Source organism: Agelaius tricolor, unplaced genomic scaffold (genome assembly GCF_023055355.1).
Source record: "Agelaius tricolor isolate 1412-34295 unplaced genomic scaffold, bAgeTri1.0.p SCAF_1, whole genome shotgun sequence".
NCBI lineage: Eukaryota > Metazoa > Chordata > Aves > Passeriformes > Icteridae > Agelaius > Agelaius tricolor.
Window position 1 is genome coordinate 10,153,452 of NW_027269261.1, and position 15,537 is coordinate 10,168,988.

Consider the following 15,537-nt stretch of genomic DNA (forward strand, 5'->3'; position numbering starts at 1 on the left):
ATCCCACATCAGCTTATTCACTGGTGGTGGGAGAGAGAGTCTCTGCCTGCCCCTGAGACTCATGGTCACCACTCCCTGCTGTGGCATGCAGAGGCACTCTTTTTCAGGAGAGGAATGGAGCCAATGCCATGACTTGTCCATGCAAAGAAAAAAAGGTCTCTGTCTTGTCTCTCAGCTTCAAAAGAAAATGAATTTGAAAGTGCCCAATGAAATAGGACACAGCCACATCTCTTCTGGATGTACACACACGCCTTCACATACTGGCAAGCTCTTGCCACAAGCCAAAAGCCAGAGGTGGCTTTTCTAGATAGTCTGCAAGGTGTTTGCTCAGCTGAAAAACAGTAAATGCCAGGAGAGGCTTCAAGGGCACCAAAGGGCTGCTCTGAACATATTTCTGTGCTGGCAGTACAACTGGATTAGTAAAGACTCCCTCTCAAGTTCAAAGACTCCTAAATAAGCTTAGCACTTAGTGCTGAGTGCACCTTTTGGACAATTCAGTGGGAATAGAGCTATTGGGAAACACAGGCTCTCAGTCTAGGTGTTGAGCCCTCTTGAAGGCCTTAGTTTTCTTGGGAACAGAAAAAACAAGTAACAGAAAAGAAGTGCAGGTAGCACTGCAGGCTGTTCACTCACTGGTGGTCACTTTTAGGAATTAAGTGCCAAGCATCTCCCAGCACTGATCTCAAGTAGGTCAATGATTATCACCCTGCAGACAGGTCAGGACTTACACAGCCCTCTGCTGAGCCCCAGGCTGCTCACCTCACTTGTGGGGTGACAGCAGCACCTGCTTCAAATCCCTTTCCCTTATGCTAGTGCAGAAGATAATCTGCCTCTAAGAAATGGGTATTCACTTGCAGACATCTGCTTAGTAATTACTGCAGTTAATCTGCCCTTATGCCCATGAGGGGAGGCTTGTTGTTTACACACAAGCAGTAAACAAAGTAATTGGCACCAGGAAAAGCTGCATTTCAAATAACTGCATGCAATCAGTTATGGTCAGATTGTGCAATTGAAACAGTGAACCCACAGTACTGAAAGTCGGTGCTGGTTTAAGTGAAGTACTGGTGTACTTGGGATTTTAGCAAAAAATCCCTCTGCAGCAGAATTCTTTTTTTACTCTAAGAAATATAAATACCAGCACAGCAATACCATATATTCAAAATTATCACCAGAGATTTTCTGCAATCTGGTGCCTTTGATGGCTACATTAACTTGTATTTACTAACAATAATTTGGCCATCCTCTTTTCCCTGTATTCTTCATCTTATGTATTTGCCTCAGCCTGCAGGAGAAATAGCTTTGCTGTGTGAGATTTGTGTTCATTAGTTCTTATTACATGCTTTTTTCTTCCCCAGGAATTGTTTCCCAGAGCTGACAGGAAAATGAGCCGACCAAGTCCTTGGTCGCCAATCCAACCCAAATCATGGAGTGTGTGTTTAAGCTTAACTTCTGAGGAATACCAGTGACTTCACATGACTAAGAAGAAGCCTTAAATGAAGTTTATGTTTGTGTGCTGTGCAGAAACTGGCCCTCCAGCAGCCTGCTAGGATACTAGACTGGGATACAAAGAGTATCCCAGTATACTCTGAGGCTTTGCAGATCCCTGGAAGCCCTGAGGGGAAATCAGTAGCACTATGTCCATGCAGAATTCCCCCAAGCTCCCCAGGAGCTGGTTCACAGTCACACCACTTGTGTTCTCTCCTTAGATCAAATCATTTCTCTCCTCCCTCAGCAACAGCTTGTAGTGCAACTTCACTACTTCCAAGTCCAAGCACTTCAGCGAATAGCACGAATTTGAGTGTTCTCTCAGCATGGTATCATGCTTTAACTACACATATTTATGTGAAGGCCCTTTTTCAAGAGCAAGACTACAAATCCCTAATCCTTGCAAGAACACAAAATTAAAAGGCCATCCAGGAGCTCAAGTTTTTGTTGGTTCAAGTCAGCTCCTCTGCTGTGATGCCAGCAGAGCCAAGCCAGATGCCAGACTGCTTTACAGACACGCAGTTGCTTTGTTTTTTTCATTCTGGAGTTGGGGAAGTGTGCTTGATTTTTGTTTGGTTTTGTTGTTTTGTTTTTAAGAGACAACTGTTGTGCTCTCAAATGAAAGATTTCTTATTGAAAGACAAATCAATGGTGCATAGTCTGGACATTTTCACAATCCCCATATACAACCAGAGGTACAACCTCTGTTTTAAGCTTTGAAGTTTTTGCAGTTCCTGCCTGCCCAGCATTTCAGAGCAGAAAACTCTGCCTGGTTAAGGCTTTATTGCACGGAATGGGGAAGCAAGACTTGAATCTATGAAACATTTGAGTGCTGAGAACAGCCAGTTCTCAAGGGGCTGACTTGCCAGCAGGATTCCTCACTGCTTCTCATTAGGAAGGATTTAAACTCTTTTCTACGTTGTGCTTGTTGGATTTGAAGCATGGGAAGGGGTAGGGATACCTACTGTGTTTAACAATTTCAAGAGAGGAATCATCAAGGTAGCTTGCAAACAAAACCAGTCACCTGTACCAGACAAACTGGGATACTTGGCCACTAAGACTTTTCCCTCAAGAACAAAGTGAAATTGTGAATAACCTCAAAATTCACCCCACCAGTAGCTCACTTGCTGCTCTATGCATGCATATCCAGCAGAAAGACCAGCCCACTCCAAAACATGAAAGGGCCTTGAAGAAGAGTATGATTGTCACACATAAATAAGATTACTGCACCAATGATCATTAGTTAATTAACATACAGTTAATCTACAGGCCACGCTGCAGCCTACATTTATAGTTATCAATCCTGCAGGTTTCAGCAAGCTCAAATGCACAAGTAAAGACTCACTTTCAGAGCAGTATTTTTATTCAAAGAAGTGGCTATTTGTGAGTGAGGCAACTGCTTTGTATCCAGTAGCTGCTGTCAATTTGCTCCAGTTCAAAAGTTTCAGTCATCCAAGCAAGGAGACAGAAAGCCACAGCAGATCACTGCACCTAACACAGTGGATGACACAGAGCTGTAAATTGTGACCAGCACAAGCCTTAAGAAGAAATCTTAAGAAGGTGGAGGGAATAGCAAAGAATGGGTCATACCACCGAGGAGGGCAGCACTTACCAGTGGAGCTGTTCACAAAGACTTGCACAATATTCACCCAGCAATCTTATGTAAGACAAGTCTGTAAAAAACAGACCTAATGCACTAGATTAATCTGAACAGGAATAATTAAAATGCGTAAACTTAAGGAGAAAAACAAAATTGTGAATATTGAAAAAATAAAATTCCTTCTCAGATTCCCAGCTGGCTAATAATTCTTTGATGAACATGACAACAGGGCAAGGAGAAGGAAGCTTTCATTTCACTGCAGTTTATTGGGGAGTTGTGTCCAGCTCCTGTAGGAATAGCTGCATGGATCAGGTGTCTCATTGCTAAGAGCTCAGCCACAGTGCTGTGGTGCTGGTGGACCACAGTTCAGAATCCCAGCACGGGTCAGCTTGGAAGGAACCAGTGGGTCCATATGGTCTCTGCTCAAGCAGGGTCATCCAGAGCACATGGCACAGGACTGTGTCCAGACTGTTCTTGAGTATCTCCAGTGAGGGAAACTCCACAGCCTTTGGCACCTGCTCTCCCTTTGGCAATTCCTAACGTGTGCACAGGGCAATTCTCTGAACACACTTCCAGAGTTTGGTTGAACTTCCCAGAAAAATCTCCATTGTGGCAGCCCCTCACACTTTATCTGAGCACCTCCCCTCCAGGCCTGCTATCTGCATTTGTCTAAAGATAACAGCCTTCCTTTGGCTGGTTCCTGCAGGGCTGGAAAGCACAGCCTGCAGAGCTCTAATCTCTGCATGGCTCTCACATGGAGGAACAAGGGCTTTTGTCGTCATCGCTCAGTAATGAGATAGCAAACCTCAGATGGCGAAAAATAATCACACTCCCTACAGGTAGGAGATTACCTTTGAAATATCTCAAACCCAATACACTCTAAATGCCTTTTTAATCTGCTTTTTGACTCCTTTTTAAAATACATCAATCATAAATTAAGGTTAGATTTCCAAGTTTTCCTCTGTCAAACTGGCAGTCAGATCATAAGGTAGTATAATGAATATCAAAGTTTGCATATGTTCACATGAGTCCCAGGGGCTGGAACCTGAAGAAACCCCTGCAATTTACTGTGAGATGTCTGAGGGGAAACAAAATCCATGAGGCTGTGATGATACATCACTGCACCGGCCCAGCAGCGACACGTCATATGCAGAGATACTTATTATGCAAAATAGATTTCTTATTGGACTAAGAGTAAACTAATAAAGCCATCCACATACAAACACACACAGACACCTACCAAATAAACAAAATCCTTCCTGGGTGAGAGCAAGAGGGGAATGAAAATGATGATTGCTTCTGTATCCTTGAGAGATTTTGAAAAGCCCAAATGCCACTCAGCTGTTTGAGCATTACTTTCTGATTCTGTAGGCAGTCTGGATAATGCACTGACATTATGCATTCAGCCCTTCTTTTCTCCCAGTGCCAGGGACCTCCAAAATCAGAGAGGACAGAATGAAGTTAGGCAGCTGGGTTGTGGAATTAAGTAACCACATTGGCACTTGGTATTTTCTTTCCAGTTACTTTTGAATCCTTTGGTGTCAGGCTGAAGTCTTCCATAGGGCACTTGGATGCTGGCTGTTAAGCTTCAGGACTCCAGCTGATCAGTTTTTTAAGTCGTAGAAAATCACTCAACAACAAAAAGGCCTGATTACCATGGCTGCACTTCACTGGGAAAATAGAGAGCAGCTGAGCATGCCTTGAGGCAGTCATTACAAGGACATCACAGCCACTTCAGCATCAGGCAGCATTATCCACCTACAAGTCCTGCTGTGCTGAGCAAAGCAAAAGCCTCACTGTGCCCAGTTGGTACAAAGGAAGAAGCCTGGAGGGTTTAAAGCCCAGCACTTCACTTCTGGGCTCCAAAACACACAGGCAGCCACATAATGCCAGTTTCTCAGGTGGACTAATGCTTTCTTGATGCAAAAAGCAGAAGCAGGAGTAACATTTTATCTGTCCTTATCTTTCAACAATGAGGACATATCTCCTGAAGCCTTTGCTGGCTTCCCAGGAAAAAATTTAATTCTCCCCCAAAATGTTCATCTAAACTACTCACAAGACACCTTGTCTTTTTCCTTCAAATTCCAGCATAAAAATTTGCTTGGATGAAAAACTAAAGCAGTGGACAGGAAGGCAGTGCACTAAATCACTATCTTTCTACTGCTTGTCCCTCTGCCTGGATCTTGCTATTCCTGCTATACAATGAGTTGAAACTCAGAGTGGTTAAAAGAGCTGCTTCCTCCTCCTGGGCTGGTGCATTTGCAGACACTGACAAGGAGTTCAGTGTTTACATGCCACAACCCCAGAAATCATTTGGAGTTCTCAGGACTGAAGTCAGCTCATGCTGGGTGAGGACTGTCCTGTAGGATCTTTCTACATTGTTCTTCAAGATCTGATCCTTCCTGGAGAAGTAAACTGTGAATTTGAGGAGCTGTCAATATGGCCATTAATTGAACTTCTAGTACAACTGATGGCTTCTAAAGCCAGTACAAGCAAGGTTCTTGTCCAAGAACACACAAAATAGCTGAAAACATCGAACCAGATTTGACTCAAGGCCCAGAATCCAGAGAAAGAGATTGAAAATATGCCATAATACCTCTCATTTAATCGCATTAGTATTTCTTTATTTCTTCCCTCAGCATGTTTTCTTTCAGCCACAGGAGGAGAGTCCCTCCAGGAGGTCATTGTTAATAAACTGAAAACTGAATTTCATGTACTTCTGAGCGATCAACATCAAGGACTTGTTCCGTGCATGCAATAATCCAACCTCACATGTGATTAACAATGTCCACTTTAATAATGGTCAGGAATGCAGGCTCTTTTCCCCACCACTTTGAAGGATTTTGGCTGTAAAAGGGTCCAATATTCAAGGTCACCTCAACAGTCTAAAGTTTGGAGATAATTCACTCCTTTGTTGACACAGCCTTGCACAAGGTTAAGGGGTGTTTTAATCCAGGTGAAAACCAGGCTACCCTCTCCTCAGCCAGATGAAGGCAGCTGCTAGGCTGCAGTTTCCAGAATCACAAGAGAAACTAAAAGAGTCTTACCTTTCCTATTATGAATGCTGGCCTGCAGGCTGCTTTAGAAGAGTAAAAGAAGGTTGCAGACCTCTTACAATCATAGAGATCATTGCAGGAAAAATGCAGAAAACATCTATATGGTACCCTCACCTGCCTGAAACTCAGGGACTCCAACACCTGCTTCTAGAAGTCCTTAAAGAGACAACTTAGAAACTCCCATCTGCTTCATCGTGAGCAACACTGGGAGCCTTCTAAGGGGGTTTCTATAGCCAAGTGAGCATCAGCCAAGGGCAGGTGGAATCATGTGGGTGGTCAGTGAATCAGCCTCCTTAAGACACAATGCCTGTGTAACTGGACATTCCCAAGCACAAGATTTGGGGAAGAAAGAGCACAAGATTCTCACTGTGAGAGAAGCAATACCAGGGGAAGCACAGCCCTTTGCATGAAGCAGAAGTTGAGGTTTGCTGGGAATCCACAGAACAGAGGAGGCTCAGAGAGCAGCCAAAGAATCATGAGAGACCTCTAAGCTGCCCCTGTTCTGCTCCCTTTCTGATTCCAAATCTGGCAGGGTCCAGAGATGCCTCCAGCTCTGACCCCTTGCACTTCTCCCTTCTCTACCTGGGCCCAACCAGCTCAGTCACTGTGTGGGACTCTGGGGTGAGTTGAAGCCTGTGGCAGAAGGGAGATCCCACTGAAGACAGAGGCCTCTGCAGAACTCTCTGACCCTGACCCCACACGAAAGACATTTCTCCAAAACTCTCTCACCCATGCTCAAGAGAACAGCCCAACCAGTCTCCTCAACAAGCCATCCTCTGTTGTGAAGCCACTCTTGGATTTAGATGTTGAAAGTGTCCTGCACTCCATGAGTCATGCAGTCACCAAACAGCTGAGATTAGAGATTCTGAAAAGAAAAAAGAAAAAACAAACAAACAAACAAACAAAAAAAAAAAAAAAAAAAAAAGTAGAAGTAAACCAACAGTTGTTCTCAACTAAGTTCCAGGCCAGAAAGAAAGAAATGAAATTATTTATGGAGGGTTCTCAAGCAATCATTAGCAGGGCTGACTGAGACCTGGGACCCAAAGGTTCAATCCCAGCTTCATGCATTTTTTAACTCTTGGGCATACCCCAGTCTTGGTAAACAAGTAACCCTTGTTTCTGCAGCTGCTGCTTTTAGGCTGGAAGCAGTTCTCATCTGTCTCTCCCAATGTGTCTGTTCCCATTATTAGCAATTTTAAAAGAACCTTGCTGCTTTTCCATTGCCATCCTTGCTGCCAGCCACATACCATTAAACACAAGAAATAAGAGGCTTTAGTTGTAATTGTGGCTTTGCCTTTTTTATAGAGAAGGCATCCTCTGAAGACTGACACAGCTGAATACCTGCCTAAGCACACCAATTCTCTCAGCAGGAACTTTCAGAGAGAAAAATTAAATTGTAGCTGTATAATACATTGAGCAGACAATGCCAGTGATTATCCAGAAAAGTGAGATCAAAAAGCACCAGCAGTGCTGACTTCCAAAGGGGCATAAAGTGTTCTGAAGAATTACCCTGCAAAGGATGACAAGGCCCTTCAAGACACTGATATTTTGTCCCTTTTACTCTGGCTTCTCTGCGAGGCCTCTAGGGCCAGACCAGTCCTATAAAATACTGAAGACACCTCACATTTTCTTGCAGGTAGACATACTCCACATAAGCTGGCAAGTGCCTCCTTTCCCTCTCTGTCCCAAGCCATGAAAACTCTGGCCAACCTCCCAGTTCAGTCCCCTGACTGCATGACAAGGGAGCACTCCTTGGAACTCCTCTGCCCAAGTGTCCCAGTGAATGCAAGTCTGCCATTCTCCTTTCCCAAAATCCTAGGTATTTCTGCTACAATTCACAGCATGGGCAGGAAATTGCCTTCTTTCCCTTCTTGGCCTCCCTAGCAGTCAGGCAACCCTCCTGGGGTTGCAAGTGGCCACTGACAGTGGGATAAGAAAGCCCTGTGGCTCAGACAGACTCATTGTCCTCCCTTGGCAGGGTCAGGCTGAGCAAGCCTACCCCAAAGGCAGTCCCAGAGAGGCCTTTTATTTATGTGGAGTGAAGATTGTGGTGTCAGCCAAGGCCAGAAGGAAGCAGTGGCTCTGCAGCAATAAACACAAATCAGGAAACGTGGCAACCAGCAACATGCTGACCTAGGGCATGGCTGCGAGGAAGTGCAGAAGTGTTCTCCAGTGAGGTGTCTTTGCAACACAACACCCCAATGCCAGGTGCAGAGGAGTCAGGACAAACCAGACATGGAAGGGGAAGTAGTGCAGGAAGATGCCAAATTCTGTAAAGGCATCTGGGGTCACAAGTGAAGTCACATTGCTTGCAATTCCCCACAGCCACGGTCCCGTCTGCCACTGTGCAAGGCCAGTGTTTTCCAAACCTCTCCTTGACATCTTTTGGAGAACTAGGGAAGACAGGAACCACATTTCTCCTTTATCTAGGAAGTATCTTCTTGACTTTTGTGGATACTTCAGGGATATACCTCCAAAAATGCATGTGCACTGGGGGCTACCAAGAGACATAAAAGCTAGTGAGCCATCTGCTCTTTTCCAAGCTTCCTTCCCACCTGGACAAGAGTTCAGTGCTTGTGAACTCTTGTTTTTGTGTTCTCACTGGGTTCCTTCCATTTGAGTCATTGAATTCACACACATCTCAGGGTGCATGCAAAGGTAGTCTCTTTTCTTCCAAACCTCCACCTTCTACTTGCTCCAGCAAGAATTCTGAGTCCCACCAGCCCCATTCTCCGGTCATGCTTTCTACAAAGCCCTCACTTAGGAATCTGAAGTAGCAACTCAGCAATTAGTGTTGTGAAAAGGCCTAATGAGTTGCTTTGGAGACCAGCAAGCACTACAGATCTCTACAGAGCTGGCCATGCCACCTCTAAGTCCCTCTCTCTCTTTGTGTGCTCAAGTACTTCTAATCTCCACCCAACAACTTCCTCTGAAATGTGTGTGCTCACCACCTATTAAAGGCTGGCAAACACAGATAAGTGCTTTGAGGCATGACCTGATGTATGGCTCAAAGGAATGTTGGTTCAAAAGGGGAGTGAATCTACCCCTGCCTCTACCTTCTGGCAGCCTGACATACCTGGTTTAATGCATGGTTTGGCCCTTGTCTTGCATCCAGCCCAAATGGGGCCATATGAGGTCAATAATACTGGGAAAAGCCTGAATTAGATGGAATGTAAGTGTTTGACTGCTAATTATTCATATGACCTCAAAGCCTTGGACAGCCAGGGATCTACTATAGGATAAACTATAAGATGACAGATACAGACACTTAGGCTCTGAAGACAAGGACTCTGATAAATAAGATCTAGCCAGCCTTTCTATGGTTAAGACATTTCTATCTCATGTATATGATGCTCAAAGCTGTAGATCTTACCTTAAAAAAGTAACAAAAAACAGCTGGGAAAGAAAAATCACACTCGGGATAGCACTTTGTATATCCTAAGCAATGGATGATGCAGGTCTAAACACAGTGGGGGATAGAGAGAATGTTTTTCATCCTCCAGCTACTTTCACACCACTCCACTGCATCACCAGGAGTGCAACCACAAAGTTTGCCACTACACAGCCTCAGGGTCAGTTCTGCTTGGAGAACTGTAATTCCCTCTCTGTGAATTCCTGCACTGTGCATGTCTTTCACCAAAAATTCAGTCATCTCCTCTGGGAAAACAAAACAAGGCAACAGCTTTCCCAGTCATGAGAAGATGAGGTCAAGTGTTACTTTGGGTGCTGCACTGAGCCACTTGGAAACAACCCATGCTCAGCTGGTAAAAGGCAACATCCAGGTGGAACATCACCCATGACCCAACAGAATAAAATTAGCTGGAGAACAAAAGAAGAGACAAAAAGGGACTCAAGTAATGCTAAGGAAACTTTGGGAAAAAAAGTGCTCCCAACAGAGGAATATTTTTTTTAAATCTTTTATTTTACAGAAGTATTTACTTTTTATGAAAGTCAATATTGTCTAACAAAAAAGAGACTAAACTCTGATTCCAAAATCACATGTGTCCCTCATGCTGCAGTCAAGTCCCAAAAGTCAGACATTGATACCTTTCCAAACTGCAGAATTTCTAAGCCAATCTAAGGCTGTTTGTTTGCTGTCTGGAGTATAAAGCTATGAACCAAGATTTCCATCCTGTTTGGTTTTGATTTCAACATCCTATCGGAACATTCAGTTCATGTTTTCATGTTTTTCTAAGCAACCATGAGAGTTAGAATTTTGTTTTTAAATTAGAAAATGGAGTTTATAATGCAATGTCTTCCAGCAGCTTTTAAGGAAAAAAAAATACAACATCCTGAGACTGCTGAGAATGTCATAAAGCTTAGTAACCACTGCAATATGCCATAAAAAATGCTTTTGATTTCCCCTCCACACATAACTCACTTATTTCTGTCATTTAGTCTCTATTCCAAAGGTTTTACTGCAGTATTTGCTGAGCCAGTGTACTACAATGAATATTTTTAACTTCTTTAAAGAATTTCCATTGAAGCATGACTTGGATAGCTCAACAAGCAAATATCATTGATACTATACCTGTCATAGACAAACAAACAAACAAACATCTTGGATGGGATCAAGACATTGTTTTATGGAGAAGCAGTGCTCCCAAGAACACCACACAGTCACATGAGTGCCAGATTTTAGGTTCACATCTCAAAGGAAACTCAAATAAGTGAAAAATCACAGGGGGACAAAAAGCTCCTCAATGATTTCATCAACAGTTTAGAAGAGCCCTCTGCTGTGTTTGTTCTGGCTAATACCCAAAATATCTAAGCCCTCACCAAAATGCAAGTGTTGAAGCATGTAAATAAATGATGAAGCAAGTTCTCACACTTTAGGAGGACTTTGGCTTTTTTTGCCCATAGATTTTCCCACACAGATGCATGCCAGCATATGCTACTCTTCCAACATATTCCTTAACTCACCCTAATTTGAAACATTTCCCCTTGCCTCTCCTGGACAGCAAACTCCAGCCAGAGTCAGAAGGAAGCCACACTGAACTGAAAAGTGCCAGAGCTGTGTCTTTGGTTTCCTGGAGAAAAATTGCTCTCCTGGGAACTGCTTGGATTTTGAAGGACTTTTTTCTCTTCCCTGGCATGATGTGACTCAGTTCCCAACAGACAGTGCACATAACCTTTGTGGATCCTTGACAGGAAAGAGTGTAGGCCTAAGATGAGGAGACTTGTCAGGCAGGTCTCCAGAGATGTCCTTCCACCCTTCAGTCTGTGTGCTACAGAAACCTTTGCTGAGGATTTCCTGTGACAGACTATCTGAGGAAAGGGACAGGAATTACACCATGTTTATGCTGCTTTTTAAGAACCTCCAAGAAAGGACAATAATTTCTTGCCCAAGTAATTTGGTCTGCTGCTTTGCTATCCTCATCCTTGGAAACACTTCTGGTTCCAAACTCTGATGTCCCTTGCTGTGATCTAATACTAATACAGCTAGCAGGAACACAGAGAATACTGTGAATTACTCTGCCACAGCTAACCTGACATCATTCACACCAGCCCCCAAAAAGGGAGCAGAGTCATTTTTCCAAACTCACTGTAGTATTCTGACTACTAATTTTTCACCAATTATTACTTAATTAATCATTATTCAATTACACGAATCGTATTTCAACTATACCAATTTTCTTTTCCTCCAAGTGTAAAACACTTGTCTCCTCAGCAATGCAGGAATGTGGGAGGTTGAAATATGTGTTTGTGAAAGTGCCAGGTAAGAGCAGGAAAGAAACCAGGCATTGGAAGGCAGGAGAATAGATGGAAAAGGTGAGAGTTGCATTGTCTGGGGGAGTAAATGCTTCAACCCTGTAATCAAACAGAAAAAGTCATATCACTGGTGATTAAAAACTCAAATTAGTACCAAACTAAACCTACTGCATGTGTCAACACTCTTTCTAGAAGCACAAGTGCCACATTATTCTCTGTAGGTCAATTAGCAGCAAGGGCATGGCTGCAGGCAGACCCTCTCCAGCTCTGCTATTCTAGCAAGACTTTCCAAAACCAGAGTGAGGAAAAATGCATTGCTGTCACCACATTTCCACCTCCTCACTGTGTTATCTGTCATTCAGCCTCAATATACCCAGCCTCAATGTTCTCCCATTCCTAGAAAACCTGCAATGAAAGAGCATAACCCATCCAAGCACTAAAATAATATTTTTTTTTAAGCCAGAGCAAGCACCACAGAGTCCAGCCCTTACAGAAGAGCTGGGGTCCGGGTGGAGACTGAGGGATTTTTTTTTTTTTGCCATGTTGGACTCTGTTTTCTCACCATAGGACTGGTGTGAGGAATGGGAGCTCCCTGGTGGTAAAACGTGAATTTGCAAAGATGGACTTGCAGTGTCTCCATGCTTTTCCCTGCTCACATGGAACTCTTTGGATAACAGGAGCACAGTCCTGTGCTGCCCTCTCCCAGTGCACTGACAGCAGTCAGACCTGAACACTGAACACAATGGTGTCTAGTGCAGGGATGCCTGTTTCAGAGCCCAGCACAACTCCCAGCTCCTCCTCACAAACCTGGCATCCCTTTCTCCAGCCCAGGCATGCAAGCTGTGCTGGGACACACATTCACAGGCCAGGAGGTACCTGTGTTTGGTTAATGACAAAATCAACAGCATCCAGATTACTGTCACCCATCCAGGTTTCATGACACCCCAACCCAGAAGAAGACCCAGCCAAAATCCAATGGAATTTGGGTGAAAAAGAGCTCGGACTGCCATGATTTTCACAAAGCAAGAGGCCTCCACATTCTCCTACCTGAATTTTAGGCAACAGTCCCAATCTAGTTCCCAGCAGCCCTTAAACAATTAGGGTCTCAGGGGATCTAGAGGAACCAAACCACTCACACAGACAGCTCACAGACAGGGTTTGCTCCTTAACACCCACCTTGACATCTGGTTCTGAGCTGGGTGTCACCACTGCTCTGTGCCTGAAGGTCAGCAGACCACAATCTGGACACTCCTGGCATACCCAGTGTCTCCAAGTGACCTGGAAAAGAGACAACAGTGACATATCACCAATCCTTTCTGGCTGCTCTGCTCTGCCCTGCAGCCCCAGCACACAGATGAACGATGCTCATACAACCTTGGACAGGCCAAGGCAGGGGTCTCCTGCCCAGCAGGTGTAGCAAATGCCAGGAGTCTTCACAGGTTCAGGTGGTAATGATCCAAAACCAGAAAAAGGATGAAATCCACAGAAGGTTATCAAAAGTAGAGGCACAATGCCAAACTCAGGAGGTTCCTGCCTGCACATGGGAGGCTGGCAGACCATCTTGATGATCTCCTGCTGCCAACTGACTGCCTTTCCTCCCCAGGAATCTCCTGCCAGGAAGAGGACACCAGGCTAGACAGACCTCTGATCCAATCCAGGACAGCTCTAATGGGAGCAGAGCTGTCACATCTCAGGCTGCAGCAGCCTGCCCTTGGGCAGTGCCCTCTGCAGCTCTCTAACACTTTTTCCCAGACTGAGAAATTGCACCATGATCCAGGAATGACCCAGAGTTGGACAAGTTTGTCTCTGTAAGAAACAGAGCAGCTGGGGATAGACAAGAACATCAGGTGGGCAAAGCCACAGATGGACCCAAAGCCTCAGAAGAGGGGAGGGAAGAAGAGGGGAAAATAAAAAGGAGACAAAAAAATAGTTGGAAACTGCTAGTTTGCATCAGGCTGAGAAAGTCAGGACTGCTCTCTGACAGACTTACAGACAAATTCCTTTCATGCCACCAGATGGTGCCGTGCCTTCAGACACCAGCGGGCAGCTGCTCTGGGACAACAGGGGATACACGGCCTCGCTCTGCCCATCCCCAGCCGGACACCTCCCAGCTGCCCGGCCACTTCCACCTTGAAGGGGCGAGGCTGATGCTGAATCTGGGCCTGAGACAGTCGGGATCCGGGAGAGGAGGGGAAATGAGCCTGGAAGCCCAAGGAGCTGGAGGGAAGGTCAGGAGTACCTTTTTGAGCACTGCAAGAGCAAAGCATCATATGTTGGGAGAAAGACTTCTGTGATGGGCAACCTGGCAGGGGAAACACTGGCCAGGAGTTGTGTTTTGATTACATTCAAGTGGTTTTGATCCAGCAGAAGTGTCAGAGCCCTAGGGAAGGATGACAGGGTAGTGTGCTCAGGGAAGAAGTTGCTCTGGCTGGCCAGATTCAGCCCATACACCATGGACTGGCAAGCTGTGCTTCCTGGCTCCCTTCAGAAGTGCTGCTGTAACCATGCTCCATCCCAGCACCCACATGCAGCTTGTTGGGTGACCACCCATCCAGAGATGTGAGCTGTGCCACTCAGGCAATGCAAAGGCTCAGAAGGAGAATGCTGCTTGCTGAAGACTGGGAATACACAGGCTCACTCAGATGGTCCATGCCCCCACAACAGCCAGCCTTTCTACACTCTGTGTGCCAGAAGAGAGCCAGCACACCAAGCACAGGCCACCAGTACAGACTGAGGCACACAGAACAGATCTAAAGAGGGTGGTGGGAAAGGAATGCTCCACTCACACTACCCTGATTTTCAGTGGAGACTTCCCACAGCCACTTGCCTGGACGAGAGCAACCACAGCAGGTATATATAGCTCACCATGACCCAGCTGTCAACCCAGAGCTATAAATACAGCCAGAGCAGAGATACAGCTATCAAGCCACTCTTGACTCCATTCATAATCTGTGTCCACAACACAGATAGCAGAGAGGTAAAGGAAACTGTCAGAGATTCCCATCCACTGCACACTCACAGGAAACACAGCAAGACCTTCTTCCTTCCCAGTGTGTGTCTCTGCAATGCCCTCCTACTCCTCCACCTCAGCTGGCACAGCCCAAGTGGCAGTAGTGGCAGGAGTGTTATCTGCCCATATGTGAGGATCAGGTTTACCAGGAAAGCAAATCCCATTCTGAGACTACCTGATGAATTGGGAGGCAAAAACACTGATATGCTTGCTCTCCCCCGCCCCACCCATATCAGTGGTGGCACAGCCAGCTCCCATAGCACTCAAACCCATCCAGACCCAGGCTCTGGGCAGATTTGTCCTGCAGCCCATCCCAGTTGTGCTCCACAGGCAATGCCAGTGCTGTGCCTTCTCTCCAGCATCACAGCAGCCATGTTGGGAAATGAGTGCTTACCTCTCCAGACCCACCTTTGCAACTCAGGCCTTCCATAACCACCCTAAATTCCCAGAGCATTCCCCAGAAATCATAGTCAATGCTACTTAGTTATCTTTTGACAGTTTTGAAGGGCTTTTCACTATCCTCTAGCAAATCTTCCACAGCTATAAGGCTGCTGTTGATGAACATCCATCATGCTGACTAATATGTCTCATTGCTTCCTTTTTCATTACCCCATGCATTTCTTATGGTTAGACAGTAAGCAGATTAGGGGTGGGGATTTTCCAGCCTATGCCTG

At 45.2% G+C, this 15,537-nt stretch overlaps 1 long non-coding RNA gene across 1 annotated transcript; it reads right to left on the minus strand.

The window, feature by feature from the left end:
* Positions 1–2,831: 2,831 nt before the first annotated feature.
* Positions 2,832–7,326, minus strand: LOC139587910 (uncharacterized). Its single transcript, XR_011678531.1, has 3 exons — positions 6,871–7,326; positions 3,098–3,158; positions 2,832–2,976 (listed from the first exon to the last, which is right to left on the minus strand). It is a non-coding gene; the product is annotated as an uncharacterized lncRNA (long non-coding RNA).
* Positions 7,327–15,537: the final 8,211 nt, after the last annotated feature.